Source organism: Bos grunniens, chromosome 28 (genome assembly GCF_055505025.1).
Source record: "Bos grunniens cultivar Pamir isolate PY7600 chromosome 28, Bosgru_T2T1.0, whole genome shotgun sequence".
Lineage (NCBI taxonomy): Eukaryota > Metazoa > Chordata > Mammalia > Artiodactyla > Bovidae > Bos > Bos grunniens.
Window position 1 is genome coordinate 24,066,764 of NC_141192.1, and position 19,121 is coordinate 24,085,884.

Sequence of the window (19,121 nt, forward strand, 5' to 3'; positions counted from 1 at the left end):
AAAACATATTAAGATTACTCTGAGAACAGAGAAGAACAGGACATTATGTCTGTGCATAATGCATGACAATACACTTTGCTTACAGTGTTTTCTGTTACAAATATTGAATGTTCTACTTGGAATGAGGAAAGGAGACAAACCCTATATATTTGCTGTTGTTCAGTCACTAAGTCATGTCCAACTCTTAGCAACCCCAGGGACTACAGTACGTCAGGCTTCCTCATCCTCCACTATCTCCTGGAATTTGTTCAAGTTCATGTTCATTGAATTGATGATGCTATCTAACCATGTCATCCTGTAGATAGAGAAGTCCAAACATTCGGATTCAAAAGCAATATATTAAGTAGTTATAAATATGTGGGATGAGTATTAAAGGGAAAGGGGAGTCCAGAAGATGGGAAGCTGGAGGAGGTGGGTGCCCACCAGTATGTGTATGTTGCAAAAAGATTTCAAATGCTGCCATCTGAGAATAGAGGGTGTATGCTTATATAGAACTCTCTCCTCCAATATTACATGGCAAGCTTAGTATCCCAATTAACTTCATACAAAGAAGCTGAAAAAGATAATGATCTCTCTTTAGCTTCTTTTCAAGCCTCTACCATAATTCTGGATATGCAAACATTGGAGATTTGTCTTATACTCTATATTTTGTTCAAGAAAAATTATCTCTTGGAATGACTGTATGACTTGAAAATTATAGATGTGTGTAGTATTATAAGCATGTAGACATACTTATGACTCCTGACGATTTAAGGAAATTTGGAATAAGCAAAAAGAATACTAGGCATCTCCAAAGGAAGAATATGCATTACTTGGTATAGCCTTCTAGGTTATCCATTCTGGCCATTAAATTCCTCTGAGCTATTTTACAATTGTTTAAATCACAGGTATGTTATAGCAATGCAAAATTAATTTTGTCTGTAGGTATTCAAAAGAATCCTGATTGGCAGTGGGAAAACCCTTTTCTCATCTTGAAAGGCCATTTTTACATCCATTTACATGTTTATTTCAATATTTCTGACATATAAACCTATTTGTTCTTTGGATTATCCTTTGAACTAGTTGTAATTACTAACCAGTTCTCACATCAGTGTGAATAAAATAAAAACTTGAATGTATTCATCTTATGTGAGAATCCTGGTTTTATCCTCTTTTAATATTAAATCCATTAATAGGCTCTTTTGAAAAAGAAGACAAGACAGGATTGGGTTGCAATTGGATTAATTTAAATCTGGAGCATTCAGAGAAGCCAACTTTATTCTACTGGGAAGAAAATACAGGAAAGTGAACCAAGGAGCTGAGTCTTCATCTGTTAAGATACACTGGTGGAAACTGAGCAAACAAATAGGGAACATGTTTGGCTTTTAATATCTTTGAATTTTAGCTTAAGGGTATGTTGTTTTTATGTGGAAATTGAATAATGTGAGTCTGATAGTGTTCAAATTTGAGCTTTTGTTCGTTATATACTTGAGTTCATTGTGTAATCTCTGGTGAGTTACACTGAACAACATGGTTGGTATAATTTGAAACACATAATGACCTGTGGTACAACATAACTTGACAGAATTTGGGTCTTTCTTAGGGTATAAACTAAAATCTCTAGTAATGGTCACAGAGAAATCCCAAGGACCATTGTTAGAAACCACAGGAATGGCCTTATGGAGACTCAAGTTTCTAATTAATACCATACTTGGCTACTGAGATAGAGACGAAAACAAGAATGGATATTCTACCTTTACCCTCATGTTTCTACCAAGCAGCAGTTCTCAGGATGTGGTCCCATAAGTAACAACATCTCATCACTCAAAAACTTGTTAGAAATGCAAATGTGGAACTCCACTCCAAACTCACAGAATCAAAGTCAGAATGTTGGCACCCAGAAATCTCTATTTTAATTAATCTTTGGGATGGTGCTAATATGCTCGATTCTGAGAAGCTCTGCTATAGACGTCCCTAGTATCTTTCATCAGAATGTCTTGCTCATGTGTAATACTCATTGTCATTGTTCCTAGCTTATAAAGCTATTACAATAAGAGATGGCATGTATATTAAATGCTTAGTACAATGAAGCACATAATAAGCACTCAATAAGGTTACTCAGAAAGGGAGAATATTGGAATTAGTATAGTACATGGTCTTTTCTTCCCTCTTCTGAGGAATAAGAGTAGCTAAAATAATTTGAGAGATCTTGATATTAGAAAAGACCCTGATGCTGGGAAAGATTGAAGGCAGGAGGAAAAAGGGATGACAGAGGTTGAGATGATTGGATGGACCGACTGGATGGACATGAGTTTTGAGCAAGGTCCCAGAGTTGGTGATGGACAGGGAAGCCTGGCGTGCTGCTGTCCATGGGGTTGCAAAGAGTTGGACACCACTGAGCAACTAACTGAACTGAGGCTCTGTTTTGCTGGTTGGCAGGGTTAACTAGGGATATCCAAGGTGGCGCTAGTGGGAATGAATCCACCTGCCAATGCAGGCGATACAAGAGACACGTTTTCAATCCCTGGGTCAGGAAGATCCCCTGGAGAAGGAAATGGCAACCCACTCAAGTATTCTTGCCTGGGAAATCCCATAGACAGAGGAGCCTGGCAGGTTACGGTCCATGGGGTCTCAAAGAGTTGGACACAACTGAGTGACTATCACATCGCCCACAGGATTAACTGAGGGCTTCATTGTTGGCTCAGGAGTGAAGAATCTGCCTGCCAATGCTGGAGACTTGGGTTTGATCCCTGGGTCCAGAAGATCCTCCGGAGAAGAAAAAGGCAACCAACTCCAGCATTCTTGCCTGGAAAATCTCATGGACAGAGGAGCCTGTTGGGCTATAGTCCATGGGGTCACAAAAATAACTCCAGCAACAGGGTTAATTAAAAGGGCACACACAGTTCATCCCTTGGCTGTACGGTCCCTTGAGTGTGCCCACACCTAATCACAGTGAACACCTGCATTTCCTCTCTCCCTATGGTAAGCAAACTAATTCCTTCTACTTTCCATATTTTCTAGTGATAATAAAATAAAGTAGGTGATTCAGGATGTATAGACCTGGTTTTCATTTGAAGGGAATGTAGAATGCTTACACCTTGGCTTCAAGTCCAAAGCAGTCTCACTAATTCAACTCTACTGAATAGTTGTAGATGTTGGGGGTTGCTAGATCCTTGCCTGTCCCATTTAGCAAATATTTCCCAATCTATCCCAGATATTGCCCATGTGTCTAATACATTCTGAACATTTTACAAGTGCTAAATCAATGAATTAAGCTTTTGGAAAAATGGTTTTAAGTGTAAAATAACTGGGAGAATTCTGCATCCCTGAATCTTTCTTAAACTGCTAGAGGATGAGCTTCGGCAAAAAGCTTCAACCTTCAGCAAAAAAGACTGATGGTAACACTTTAACATATATGTGTAGACACAAGACTAAAATGAAAGTGGAAATGAGAGCAGGTGAATACACAAAATAATGGAGATGCTAATAAAATATATTTATTTAATAAATCAATTTCTACCTTCACATATACTGTAAGATACTTAATACCTATAATTTAAAATTCTGCAGGGACTTTCATGGTCATCAGATAGTTAAGACTTCCACTAAAGGGGGCATGGGTTTGAATCCTGGTTGGGGACCTAAGATCCCTCATGACCTGTGATATGGCCAAAAAATAACAAGTAAGCAAATAAAATAATGAAAAAAAAAATGCAGGGAGAGAGATAAATTCCCCCATGTTAGGAATATCTTTAAAAATAAAATTACCCACCATTTGTGATATTCAGACATTCTTTTAAATTTTGCATATACTGTAAGAACAGAACTCATATCTATTAGTTTTGCTTTAGATAGTTATCTTTCAGAACTCTTAAATATAAGGACAATGTAAATATTTATTTACCTTCATCTATGCCATTAATAACACTTTGATTTCCTTAGGTAGATCTAAGTTTCTTTTAAATATATTACTTTCATCTGAAGAATCCTTCAACATTTTTTAGTTGAGGTTGGTTGGCAGTTAATTATCTTTTTTTCTTTATATGAAAAATGTCCATTTCTCCTTTATTATTTTAAAGTTATTTTCAACTAGTATGGAATTCTGATTGATAGTTGCTTTTTTTTTGTTAATACTTTAAATATTTAATTTTCTTCAGGCTTGCCCCTGTTTTTTTTTTTTATTAGCAACCTATTATAATTATTTTTTATTTATATTTCATTTTTTCTGATTGTTAAGATTTTTTGTTTATATCTGGTTTTCATCAGCTTAAATAAGATATGTTAAAGTGCATGTGTGTGTATGTGTATCTGTGTGTGTGTGTGTGTGCGTGTTTGCATTTTTGTTAGCATTTTTCATAATCTGATGACCTATGAGTGCCTTTGATATGTGGTTTGCTATTTATCATTAATTTTGGACAATTTTCAAACAGTATCTTCTAAAATATTTATTCCATTCTTATTTCCTTGACTTTTTTTTTCTAGATTCCGTCATCTAAAAATGAACCCAACTGCATTAAAAGTCGTTGATATAATCACAGTTAAGAATATTGAATAGAAAATAACTCATCTAAGTACATTTGAACACGGAATTTTGACTACATACTGGAAAGTTAAAAGCAAAAAGTAAAAAGTACTACATTTAGCAAATATGTTTTTCAAAGGTTTAAATATGCTAACAACTTTGAAGACATTTATCATGAAATATAAAGTATTCCAGGATTGAGTAAATAAGGAAATACCTGAAGAAATGAGAGGTTTCTTATGTTGCATGAAGGAATTTAAAACATAGAGATTAGAATAAACCCTATGGAATTAGAGTGGATTCAGAGAGATTAACATGAAATCATACCTTGTATATAATGTTGTTTTTTAGTTTCTAAGCCATATCCAAATCTTTTGCAACCCCATGGACTGTAACCCACCAGGCTCCTCTGTTCATGCGATTACCCAGGCAAGAATATTGGATTGAGTTGCCATTTCCTTCTCCAGGGGATCTTCCTGAACCAGGGATTGAACCCCCATCCCCTGAATTGGTAGGTGGATTCTTTACCACTGAGCCATCAGTGAAGCTCCTTGTATGTACAGATAAATATATAAATAGATTCAGTTATATGTATGCATATCTGCTTAGAGGACTTGGAGGCAAAACATACATACACACAAGGTAATGAGAATATCTAGTGCCCATATCTTATTTTCTAAATATTACTGACTAATTTGGGTTTCTCAGATAGCTCAGTGGTAAAGAATTCATCTGCCAATGCAGAAACCCCAGGAGACACAGGTTCAATTCCTGGGTTGGGAAGATACCCTGGAGGAGGAAGTGAAAACTCACTCCAGTATTCTTGCCTGGAAAATCCCATGGACAGATCCTGATGGGCTACAGTTCATAGGGTAGCAAAGAGTTAGACATGACTAAGTGACTGAGCATACACACAAATATAAAGATTGCTGGGCAGGGAAAACACAGATGATCCTGGAATATTTTATAGTAATGGAAAGTAAGAAATACTCAGAATATGATATTATGCCAATAGGCAACAATTTGAAGGGGCCTCCAATGGACAAGTCTGAGATAATGTAAACAAAATACACATGATTTCATTCTAATATAAATAGAATAAAATAAATATCCACAATATTAGTATCAATAAATAAGCTGAGATAACAAAACTCTTACTAGTAACAATTTGATTTCATAAATACAGAAAGAATATCAGAAATAGAAAAAGTAAGGAGCTTGTTGGCCTCAGTCCATAGGATCACAAAGAGTCACACATAACTGAAGTGACTTAGCATGCATGCATGCACAGTAAGATCATCACTGTATTCTAAAATTGGTGATAAAAATATGATAGCAGTATATTTTCATAGGCACAAAATATCTTCACACAACATACTTAAAAATACAGGGAAAAATAGTAACTGTACAGGGGATAAAATTGACACACATCATCTTAACCAAATTACTAAAGCGATCATCACCAATAATAATGCATATTAATGTTATGTGCCTTCTGGTGTGCTCTACTGAGAAGACTATACCTCAGAGTATCACATGGTAGCATTTCTGCTAAAAACACATTACCTTAATTTTTTCATGATGAAAAAAATATCAGTCAAACCCAAGCTGTGGGACCTTCAATAAAATAATTGGACAATATTCTTCAAAATTTTTCTTGTCATGAATAAAAAAGAGGAAATGCCATAGACTAGGGAAGACTAAAGGAACATGACAATGAAATATCAGAAATGGATTGTGATCTCCAAAATATATAAGCAGCTCATGCAGCTCAATATCAGTAAAACAAGAAACCCAGTTAAAAACTTGGCAGAAGAGTGGATACATGTATATATATGGCTGAGTCCCTGTGCTGTTCATTTGAAACTACAACATTGTTAACTGGCTCTACCCAACACAAAATAAAAAGTTTAAAGTTTAAAAAAAAAAAATGGGCAGAAGACCTAAACAGACATTTCTCCAAAGAAGACATACAGATGGCCAATGAATACATGAAAAAATGCTCAACATTGCTCATTACTAGAGAAATTCAAATCAAAACTACAATGGGGTATCACCTCAGACCAGTCAGAATGGTTATTGTCAAAAAATCTACAGACAATAAATGCTAGAGAGGATGTAGAGAAAAGAGAACTCTCTTGCACTGTTAGTAGGAATATAAATTGATACAGTTACTATGGAGAATAGTATGGAGATTCCTTAACAAGCTAGGAATAAAACTACCATATGACCCAGCAATCTCACTACTGGGCATATACCCTGAGAAAACCATAATTCAAAAGGACAGGTGCACCCCAATGTTCATTGCAGCACTACGTTTACAATAGCCAGGACATGGAAGCAATCTAGATGTCCATCAACAGATGAATGGATCAACTTGTAGTACAAATATATGCAGTGGAATTCTACACATCCATAAAAAGGAATAAATTTGAGTCCATGGTAGTCAGTTGGATTAACCTAGAGTCTGTTATTCAGAGTGAAGTCAGAAAGAGAAAACACAAATATATATTAATTCATATATATGGAATCTAGAAGAATGGTACTGATGAAACCTATTTACAGGGCAGGAATAGATGCAAACATACAGAATGGACTTGTGGACACAGTGGGGGAAGAAAAGGGGGGACAAATTGAGAGGGAAATATTAACGTATATATATACACACACACTCAGTTCAGTTCAGTCGCTCAGTCCTGTCCGACTTTTTGTGACCCATGAATTGCAGCACGCCAGGCCTCCCTGTCCATCACCAACTCCCAGAGTTCACTCAGACTCACGTCCATTAAGTCAATGATGCCATCTAGCCATCTCATCCTCTGTTGTCCCCTTCTCCTCCTGCCCCCAATCTCTCCTAGCATCAGAGTCTTTTCCAATGAGTCAACTCTTCGCATGAGGTGGCCAAAGTACTGGAGTTTCAGCTTTAGCATCAGTCCTTCCAATGAACACTCAGGGCTGATCTCCTTCAGAATGGACTGGTTGGATCTCCTTGCAGTCCAAGGGACTCTCAAGAGTCTTCTCCAACACCACAGTTCAAAAGTATCAATTCTTCGGTGCTCAGCTTTCTTCACAGTCCAACTGTCACATCCATAGATGACCACGGGAAAAACCATAGCCTTGACTAGATGAACCTTTGTTGGCAAAGTAATGTCTCTGCTTTTGAATATGCTATCTAGGTTGGTCATAACTTTCCTTCCAAGGAGTAAACGTCTTTTAATTTCATGGCTGTAATCACCATCTGCAGTGATTTTGGAGCCCCAAAAAATAAAGTCTGACACTACCATGTGTTAAAATAGATAGCTAGAGAGAAATAGCTACATAGAACAGGGAATACTGCTTGGTGCTCTGTGATGACCTAGAAGGGTGGGATGGGATACATGTATATGTATAACAGATTCATGTTGTTGTACAGCAGAAACCAACACAACATTGTAAACCAATTATCCTCCAACTTAAAAAAAAAAAAAACACACACATAAAGACTACAAAAACCTTGTGCATCCCCTGTATACATTCAGAAAAAAAAAGAAATGCAAACAAACAATCCCTTTTAAAATTACATCAAGGAAAAAAACTTACTTAGGACTAAACTTCATCAAGCAGGTGAAAGTCTTATATGCTGAGAACTATGAAACATTAATAAAGGAAATTGAAGATGTTTCAAAGAAATGGAAAGATACCCCACTCTCTTGGATTGGGAAATTTAATACTGTGATGATGGCTAAACTTCTCATAGCAATCTACATATTTAAGGTGAATCCTATCAAATTACCCAAGACACTTTTCACTGAACTAGAATGAATAATCCTAAAATGTATATGGAACTATAGAAGAGCCAGAATTGCCAAAGCAACCTGGAGGCACAATACTGCAAAGCTACATTGCAAAGCTATATCAATCAAAATAGCATTTGTTATTGACACAAAAATAGACACATGGATCAGTGGGACAGAATAGAGAGCCCGTAAATAAACCCACACTACTACTACTGCTACTAAGTCGCTTCAGTCGTGTCCAACTCTGTGCGACCCCATGGACCGCAGCCTACCAGGCTTTTCCATCCATGGGATTCTCCAGGCAAGAACACTGGAGTGGGTTGCCATTTCCTTCTCCAATGCATGAAAGTGGAAAGTGAAAGTGAAGTCACTCAGTCGTATCTGACTCTTAGCGACCCCATGGACTGCAGCCTACCAGGCTCCTCCATCCATGGGATTTTCCTGGTAACAGTACTGGAATGGGGTGCTATTGCCTTCTCCCAAACCCACACACCTATGGTCAATTAATCTTTGACAACAGAGAAAAGGATATTCAATGGGGACAAGACAATCTTTTCAGCAAGTGGTGCTGGTAAAGTTGGACAGTCTCATGCAAATCAATGAAGACTAGAACACACCCTTACACCATACACAAAAGTAAGTTCAAAATGGTTTAAAGACTTAGCCCACAAGGCTCCTCTATGCATAGGATTCTCTAGGCAAGAATACTGGAGTGGGTTGCCATTCCCTTCTCCAGAGGATCTTTCTGACCCAGGGATTGAACCCAAGTCTTCTGCATTGCAGGCAGATTCTTTACCATCTGAATATAAGACAGAACACCATAAAACCTCTAAAGGAGAACATAGGCAAAATATCCTCTGACATAAATTTTACCAACGTTTTCTTAGGTCAGTCTCCCAAGGCAATAGAATAAAAACAAAAATAAACAAATGGGATCTAATCAAACTTAAAAGCTTTTGTACCGCAAAGAAAACCATCAACAAAAGGAAAAGACAACCTATAGATTGGGAGAAAATATTTGCAAATAATGCGACCAACAAAGGCTTCATTTCCAAATTATACAAGCAGCTCATACAACTCTTCAGGGAACTTTCCCAACCCAGGGATTGAACCCAGGTCTCCTGCATTGCAGGCAGCAGGGAAGCCCAACAACCACCATACAACTCACACACACACACACACACACACACACACACACACACCAAAAAAGCTATTAAAGTGTTTTCATCAGAGAAATCATAACATTAGATTTATATATACATCTTTGAAAGTGTTGGTGGAATTAAAAAAAAAAAAAGAAGCCACATTTAAAACTATAACTCATTGGAACTCACCTGGAGGCCATCACAAGTCTCAGCTCTTTATAGGAAAACACTGAAGGCTGACGACAATCTCAACTTTATGACAGAATGAAGCTGGTAAATCTTAGCATTACTCACTGGTTCAGAGACGATATTACTGAACCAGGTTCCTTTCACCGAATGAACAGCAAGACAGGATACTGAAAACTGTCATCCCAAAGGTAAAGGGCTATCTATGGAATAAAGAATAAGAAGGAAGACGTTCTGACGCTTATGATACGTAGGGAGTGTGGGGAACGTGGGGACCATGGGGAAAGGTGATTGGGAAAGGTGTATAATCATGGTTCTGCACAGGCATAACTAATCTGTAGGCTTCTGCACGTTTAATTTCAATCTTAACCAGTTTAGCTCAGACTAGACACAGCTGACTCCAAATCTCTAAAAAACATCTCAGGTTATCGTTTAGGACATTATCATCTAGGACACCTGCCTCTTGGAAGACCTGCAAGTCTTTTGTAGCAATAATTGAAACGAGCTTGATTAGTGAAGGCAGGTTAAGTGAATTTGACTAATAATTACCCACAGTTTCAACAATGTGAAGCTCTGGGCACTCAGAAGGAGCCGCCACTGCCACTGATTTTATTTGTCCACATCCTTAAAAACATGATAATGCTCAAAAGATCAATATCAGCCTATGAGTGAGTCTGCATAAACTGTCACCAGAAAGCCCTTTTGTCCCTTCTACCTTCCAAATCTCACTTGAGTGCTTCTTAATTGAAGGCTCTAAACAGGAAAACTATGTAGAAGGGATTCTATAAAATTTAGTTCCAGAATCCCCATGAATGGAGATGAGAGTTCACAATGGATAATAGAGTTAAAGTTCATTAATATTTTAAAGTAGGTCCATTTGCTTATCATGATGTATATAATCTAATTATTTTGTACTTAATGCTGTTTACACTGATATCACAGCCCAGAGTTTGATAAACACTAGCTTAATGAGTGAAATTATCTGATTATGCACAAATTTCAACATGGCTTTAGTCTCCATAAATTTGATATTTGACCTTATAAAACTCTAAGATGAGAAAGGTCTAGATTTCTCTGTCAAAATGTGGGCCTAAGAGGATAGCTGCTTGTGCTGATAACAGAAATGAAGGAGAAGGGGAAACAGAATAGGGGGGTAAAGTGGAAGACGAGGAAGAGAAAAAGGAAGAAGACAAAGAGGAGGAAGAGGAAGAAGCCAACTGCTGATTAAACATTTTACCCATTCTCATCCAAAGATATTTCATCTGTGTGCTTTTAAATAATTTAAGAATTGGAAAGTCAGTCCCTGTGGCTATGTCTGTGACATCAATAAAAACACCACTCAGTTCTGAAGAAATGTGATTCATGAAATGGTATAAATAAGATCTCTGGAAAAATGCAAACATTTCCCATCACATTGAGGATAGAAATTTAGCTAAGCTGAAAACTCAGGTAACTTGTTAATAGGACTTGACAAAGTTTCTCATATGACTCATAATAAAAATTTTAAATAAAAGAGAACCAAAGGCTTTTACAGAAATGTTTGTGACACATTAGGCAATAAATTCACTAATGTGACTAACGAATATGGATGTTTGCTCTATTGGTCATTATGAGAATTTTATGAAACATTTTTCTGTTTTGAATGTAAATTTAACAGGTAAAATAACTTTATATTTAGTTTCCTGCAATGTAGTTCCTCACAATCTAAAGATGGTTTTGACTTGACCAGATGTGAAAACATACTGAAGCAAAAAAAAAAAAAAAAGAGGCCAAATTTAGACAGACTCTAACGTGTTTGTGAAAGCTTTACTGTTGCATCAGATTTGTTCTATCAACCTGTGAATAAAAGCACTTTTAATGAAGGAATAAAAACATGTTGGCCATATTTTAACAGTTCAATAAAAAGGTAATGCTGCATTAATTTTATAGGTGGATTCTACCAGGGCAACAAGAAATCTGTTTTCCTTGGGTAATTATCAGTTACTCTTTCTCACTCTGTTTTCTGTTGCTCTAGATATTATTGTCCTTCAATCAGATTTGTGTTTTCATATTTTCATAGGTTTATTTCTCTCCGAGAAATGTTTACATTCCTTTCATTAGAGTATCTCACATAAAAGATGGTTGAAAGTATATTTGTTAATTTTTTTATTCCTTTTAAAATTTATCACCTAACTGAGGAAACTGCACCTAGTGTTCAATAAAATACATTATCGAGTCACCTCATCTGGTTTAAATAATTAGGTTAAAGTAAAAGAAGTTAAGAAATAGTTGAACATAATTTGCATTTAACATAATTTTCTATAGGGGAAACAGTGTTTTATTATAAGAAATTAAATTTATTTTGTGTCCAAGTATTTCTAAGACCAATGAGATTGCTTTTAATATTTTAATTAATAATGGACAATATTTATTGAACAGCTGTGATATTCTTAGAACTGTCATTAATTTATTACTTAAACTGTGTCATGTAATCATAAAAAACATACTGACTTCTATTGACAAGTAATGTAACAGGCATAGTGATGTAAATAACTAGAGTTTGATGACTGTCATCTTCAAAAAAAAAAAAAAGACCACCAGTAAAACTACTGACTAATCAAATTTAGCTCTTACTTAACTTAGCTTTTTTAAAGAAGAAAACATCACAATTGGGCAACATTTGTAATGTAATAGTTTAGGGTTGGTAGACACAGCAAGAATCTGCCTGCAATGAAGGAGACATGGGTTTGATCCCTGGGTTAAGATCCCCTGAAGAACGAATGGCAACCCACTCCAGTATTCTTGCCAGGAGAATTCCACGGACAGAGGTAACCAGCAGGCTACAGTCCATAGCGTAGCAAAGAGTCAGACAGGACGGAGAGACTAAAACTTTCACTTATTCTTTCAGACACCAGCAAACTGAGACCCTAAAAGGAATATATGTAAGTAAAATGTTCTATGAAAAGTAAGCTGTTTTCCCAGACGAGCGAAATATTTGTTCAGATAAATTGCTTTGCGGTCAAGTTATTTATCAGCTTAACTGCCCTCTTCTTGTCAAGAAATCCCTAGAAAAAATTACTGATCTCTACCCAATCCCAATAACTAAGCTATGTGCAGAGAGCTTATTTCATATAGGGAGCATCTTGGAAATAAAATTATTAATGAAAATAATAATACTATGATATATCTTCATTATTTCTGCTTTAAATATTGGAGAAGTGTTAGAACTTCATAAAATATAAACCTAAAAGACAAAGAATATAATTCCTAAGTTATGCTTTTAAAAAATAGCTCAAAAGACAAAAAGCAACTGTGTGGTATAGAAGTCATGAACTAAGGGTTGACTTTTTGTAATAAGGAGTTCATGATCTGAGCCACAGTCAGTTCCCAGTCTTTTTTTGCTGACTGTATAGAGCTTCATTATCTTTGGCTGCAAAGAATACAATCAATCTGATTTTGGTATTGACCATCTGGTGATATCCATGTGTAGAGTCAACTCTTGTGTTGTTGGAAGAGGGTGTTTGCTATGACCAGTTCATTCTCTAAGCAAAACTCTGTTAGTCTTTGCCCTGCTAAAGTTTGCTCTTGGCAGAACTCTGTTGGCCTTTGCAGAAGATATTAAGAAGAGGTTGAGAGAATACACAGAAGAACTATACAAAAAAGATCTTCATGACCCAGATAACCACGATGGTGGGATCACTCATCTAGGGCCAGACATCCTGGAATGCAAAGTCAAGTGGACCTTAAGAAGCATCACTACAAACAAAGCTAGTTGAGGGGATGGAATTCCAGTTGAACTCTTTCAAATCTTAAAAGATAATGCTGTTAAAGCGCTACACTCAATATGCCAGCAAATTGGTAAAACTCAGCAGTGGCCACAGGACTGGAAAAGGTCAGTTTTCATTCCAATCCCAAAGAAAGGCAATGTCAAAGACTGTTCAGACTACCACACAACTGGACTTATTTCACACGCTAGCAACATAATGCTCAAAATTCTCCAAGCCAGGTTTCAACAGTACGTGAACCATGAACTTCCAGATGTTCAAACTGGATTTAGAAAAGGCAGAGGAACCAGAGATTATATTGCCAACATGCATTGGATCATAGAGAAGGCAAGAGAGTTCCAGTAAAACATCTACTTCTGCTTTACTGATCACACCAAAGCCTTTGACTGTGTGGATCACAACAAATGGAAAACTCTGAAAGAGATAGGAATACCAGACCACCTGAACTGGCTTCTAAGAAATCTGTGTGCAGGTCAAAAAGCAACAGTTAGAACCAGACATGGAACAACAGACTGGTTCCAAATTGGGAAAGGAGTACGTCAAGGCTGTATATTGTCACTCTGCTTAATTTAACTTATATGCAGGATACATCATGTGAAATGCTGGACTGGATGAACCACAAGCTGGAAACAAGATTGCCAGGAGAAATATCAATAACCTCAGATATGCAGATGATACCACCCTTATGATAGAAAGAGAAGAACTAAAGAGCATCTCAAGGAGAATGGAAAAGTTGACTTAAAACTCAACATTCAAAAAACGAAGATCATGGCATCCAGTTCCATCATTTCATGGCAAACAGATGGGGAAACAATGGAAACAGTGACAGACTTTATTTATTTGGACTTCAAAATCACTGAAAATGGTGACTGCAACCATGAAATTAAAATATTCTTGTTCCTTGGAAGGAGAGCTATGACCAACCTTAATATGCTAGACAGCATATTAAGAAGCAGAGACCTTACATTCCTAACAAAGTCCATCTAGTCAAAGCTAAGGTTTTCCCAGTAGTCATGTATGGATGTGAAAGTTGGACTATAAAGAAAGCTGAGGGCTGAAGAATTGATGCTTTTGAACAGTAGTGTTGGAGAAGACTCTTGAGAGTCCCTTGGATTGCAAGGAGATCCAACCAGTCTATTCTGAAGGAGATTAGTCCTGGGTGTTCATTGGAAAGACTGATGTTGAAGCTAAACCTCTGATACTTTGGCCACCTGATACGAAGAACTGACTCACTGGAAAAGACCCTGATGGTGGGAAAGATCGAAGGCAGGAGGAGAAGGGGACAACAGAGGATGAGGTGGTAGGATGGTATCGCCAAGTCGATGGACATGAGTTTGAGCAAACTCTGGAGTTGATGATGAATAGAGAAGCCTGGCATGCTTCAGTCCCTGGCATTATAAAGAGTCAGACACAACTGAGTGACTGAACTGATGGTTTCAATTAAGTTAGGAACTTCGGTAGACCATTAGCTAAATACATGACCAATATGTTCTTGGTCTAATAAGAGAGTGTGAATTTGACATTGACTATGTTTCTGCTCCATTTCACAGTATAGTTTTTATAATATATATGATATAAATAAACATATGTTGAGCCATTAGTCTTGGGGGCATTTTTTTTGGAGGAATTTAATTATAGAAGTCTTTGAAACTGATATTATGAAATGTTTCAAGCAAATAAAGCAAACCAAAAAAAATGTAAGTTGTACTTTGGAAAATATAAAACTGGCACAACCACACTTTGCTGCAAGATAGTCAGGTAAACGTGTGTCACTTGTCATGGACCAATCACACTTTAAGTTTATTTGACCAGTCAAAACCTAAGAATTCTTTGGTCTTTTGCCAATAATTGAAATCTATATTTAAACTACTCATATACAGTACTCTTCTTATAATGTAAAATGCCCATGAGCTAGGATAAAATAGCCTTTATCAGCTATTGGCAAAATCAAGTTAACCTTTCACCTATAACTCTATCCTAAGTCATATCTTGTGGTAGCCTGACACTTAATCCCTAAATTATGCATTTTCCCATCAAAGCTTTCTTCTCTCCCTCTGAGCAGTTCCTTCCATGTGGATTTCTGTACCATGTCTGAAAGACATAAAATGCTTAGTCTTTTCACCTTCATTAGCCTCTGGAAATAAACAAAACGCTAACGGTTTGGTCAGGACTTAAAACATATATTGCATAGGAAAGAAAAAGAAAAACAGTTTATTAGAAATTTCTATGCTGTGAAGTACTCTTTACTCACATGTACCCAGTGGTTTCTCTCTTCATCAGTCGATAGCACATGCTTTCATATCCTCACTATCATGTCTTGTTTTCTATCATCTTTTCTAATCTTGACACGACCCTGCACCCTTAGGAGGAAAAAAAAAAGTTAACAAAACAAATGTGCACCTCTTTGTTTATTTATCAACTGTCTTCTCTGATGCTTTACTGGCAGCCATGCCTCAGGCATTAGGGTATCATTTGTTTTCTATCAATCACTCATTGATGAATTTCTGAAAGCAAAAAGAATACCCTGCCTAGGAAGAATTCTGGAATCCAGTTTCTAATGTTGTTTACATTGTAAGGCTCAAAACACAAATGCACGGAAACAGGTGAATCACCCAGTTATTTGACCAATATTGTTAAAGGTTTAACCCACACAGAGTGCAAGTTTTAGATGCAAATTAGAATGTTGCTACACTAAAAATCTAAAAGTATTTTCTTTGAAAAAGACATCTTGTTCTGATGCAGGGTCATACCAGTTCCAGAACTCTGCCATTAGTTATAACTAGCATTTAGGTCCTTTCCTAGTCATGTTGCTAGAGGCCCAGGTGTTTTGTGCTGGTTTTGTTACCTGAAAACTGGGTTTAGCTCTTGGCAAGTATCTAGTCATAGACCACAACCAAGTTAAGGATCAAGACAAGAGAGGATTTTATTCTTTTCAACAAGTAAGGAGAACTCCAGAGCTTTTCCCCAAGGTTGTGATGTGTGCTCAGTCACTCAGTCGTGTCTGACTCTTTGTGACTCCATGGACTGTAGCCTGCCAGGCTCCTCTCTCCATGGGGAATCTCTAGGCAAGATACTGGAGTGGGTTGTCATGCCCTTTTCCAGGGGATCTTCCCAATGCAAAGATTAAACCCAGGCCTCCCGCATTGCAGGTGGATTCTTTACCAGCTTAGCTACCAGGGAATCATTTCCCAAAGCAGAGTCTCCCCCAAAAGCAAGATTTGGAATCTTTTAAGCTAAGAGTGGATGCATATATGTGAAGGGCAGGTATAGTTATTCCTTGTAGAGAGACAGAGTCCTAGGTGTGCTTTGATGCTGAAAAGGAAATTTGATCAAAGGATCGGGGCAAAGGTCATTCTGTGCTGACACAGTCCAGGCTCTGACTGACTGAAGTCATGAGGGCCAGCAAGGGTTGGCCTCATTGATTCTCAGGCTCCAACTTAAAGAAAAATGCACAACATACAAGTTGTAACAACCTAAGTTCTACTCAGAGCTTTACCTAAGACTATTCCAGATGTTCAAGCTGGTTTTAGAAAAGGCAGAAGAACAAGAGATCAAATTGCCAACAACCGCTGGATCATTGAAAAAGCAAGAGAGTTCCAGAAAAACATCTATTTCTGCTTTATTGACTATGCCAAAGCCTTTGACTGTGTGAATCACAATAAACTGTGGAAAATTCGGAAAGAGATGGCACCTGACATGCCTCTTGAGAAACCTGTATGCAGGTCAGGAAGCAACAGTTGGAACTGGACATGGAACAACAGACTGGTTCCAAATAGGAAAAGGAGTATGTCAAGGCTGTATATTGTCACCCTGCTTATTTAACTTATATGCAGAGTACATCATGAGAAACGCTGGGCTGGAAGAAACACAAGCTGGAATCAAGATTGCTGGGAGAAATATCAATAACCACAGATATGCAGATGACACCACCCTTATGGCAGAAAGTGAAGAGGAACTCAAAATCCTCTTGATGAAGGTGAAAGAAGAGAGTGAAAAAGTTGGCTTAAAGCTCAACATTCAGAAAACGAAGATCATGGCATCTGGTCCCATCACTTTATGGGAAATAGATGGGGAAACAGTGGAAACAGTGTCAGACTTTATTTTTCTGGGCTCCAAAATCACTGCAGATGGTGATTGCAGCCATAAAATTAAAAGACGCTTACTCCTTGGAAGGAAAGTTATGACCAACCTAGATAGCATATTCAAAAGCAGAGACATTACTTTGCCAACAAAGGTCCATCTAGTCAAGGCTATGGTTTTTCCAGTGGTCATGTATGGATGTGAGAGTTGGACTGTGAAGAAGGCTGAGCACCAAAGAATTGATGCTTTTGAACTGTGGTGTTGGAGAAGACTCTTGAGAGTCCCTTGAACTACAAGGAGATCCAACCAATCCATCCTAAAGGAGACCAGTCCTAGGTGTTCATTGGAGGGACTGATGCTAAAGCTGAAACTCCAGTACTTTGGCCACCTCATGCGAAGAGTTGACTCATTGGAAAAGACTCTGATGCTGGGAGGGATTAGGGGCAGGAGGAGAAGGGGACGGCAGAGGATGAGATGCCTGGATGGCATCACTGACTCTATGGACATGAGTTTTAGTGAACTCCGGGAGTTGGTGATGGACAGGGAGGCCTGGCGTGCTGCGATTCATGGGGTTGCAAACAGTAGGACACGACTGAAAGACTGAACTGAACTGAACTGATACCCCAGGAGACAGCCTCTCAGTAGTTCTGAGGAAATTCCTCTGAATAAATATGGGAGAAACCAGTATAAATATAATTTTTAGTAAAGTAATATGAGTAGTTCAGCATACATTTTAGTTAAAGATTATTGCTAGTCACAAAGAATGGATGTTCCAAGTTAATGATAATAGTGCTTTTCTACATATGGGAGATGCAAAAGTCTGGGTTCATTAGAATTCTTCCTGAGACATGCATCTAACTATCCACATGGTCTGTTTTTCCAAAGCACAGAGTTCCTACCCCGGTTTTCATTCTTAATTCCTTAGTGACATCATCCTTGAGAACTAGTTGATAAGCAATGTTCTTTTTCTTTTCTTTGTTTCATAAGGGTTTTGTGCGTTCACTTTTTATTGGTGAATAATTCCCACATGAGAGTGGAAATTTAAAGCATAGAGAAAAACAAGAAGCCCAAATGGTCAGTTGCTAAAATCAAACAAGATCTTTAAAACCACATATACTAGGTGTGTGTAAAGGGGAGGGGGGAGGCATATGCAGGGGGCATTTCCTGGTTCTTTGTCTAGCTATGTGGTTGACAGCCTATTTATTCAGAGAGCCCTTTTTGAAATGAATGCCTCAGCAATCAAAGCTTAACTTAGGTAACTGCATTACGGGGAAAAAAAAAAAAAAAAAGAAACAGAAAACTCAATCATTAAGGTTTATACTACACCCAGGTCATGCCCCTAATATGGCCAATAAATTATATAAAAACAGAATGTTTTAAGATGTACACTGTGATGATTTCATACATACATACATACATACATTGTCAAATGATTAAAGGCAATCAAGTTAATTAGCTCATCCATCACCTCTCACAGTCACTTTTTCTGTTTGTTTTTGTGAGAACATAAAGTCTACTCTTTTAGCAAATTTCAACTATACGATATTGTGTTATTAACTATAGTAGTTATGCTGTACATTAGAATTAATGATATGCTTTTCAACTCAGGGATTTAAGCTTATCCTCCCTACCCACCAGCCATGTCACTTACTGTTCCACTGACAATCCC

The 19,121-nt window shown here is 37.4% G+C and overlaps 1 long non-coding RNA gene across 3 annotated transcripts in view; it reads right to left on the reverse strand.

The window, feature by feature from the left end:
• LOC147343036 (uncharacterized) overlaps nucleotides 1-12,175 on the reverse strand; it is a 119,422-nt gene extending 107,247 nt beyond the window's left edge. For all 3 annotated transcript variants that reach the window (XR_015156692.1, XR_015156693.1, XR_015156694.1), the window contains exon 1: nucleotides 9,612-12,175. This is a non-coding gene — a long non-coding RNA (uncharacterized LOC147343036). The remainder of the gene's footprint in view (nucleotides 1-9,611) is intronic.
• Nucleotides 12,176-19,121: the final 6,946 nt, after the last annotated feature.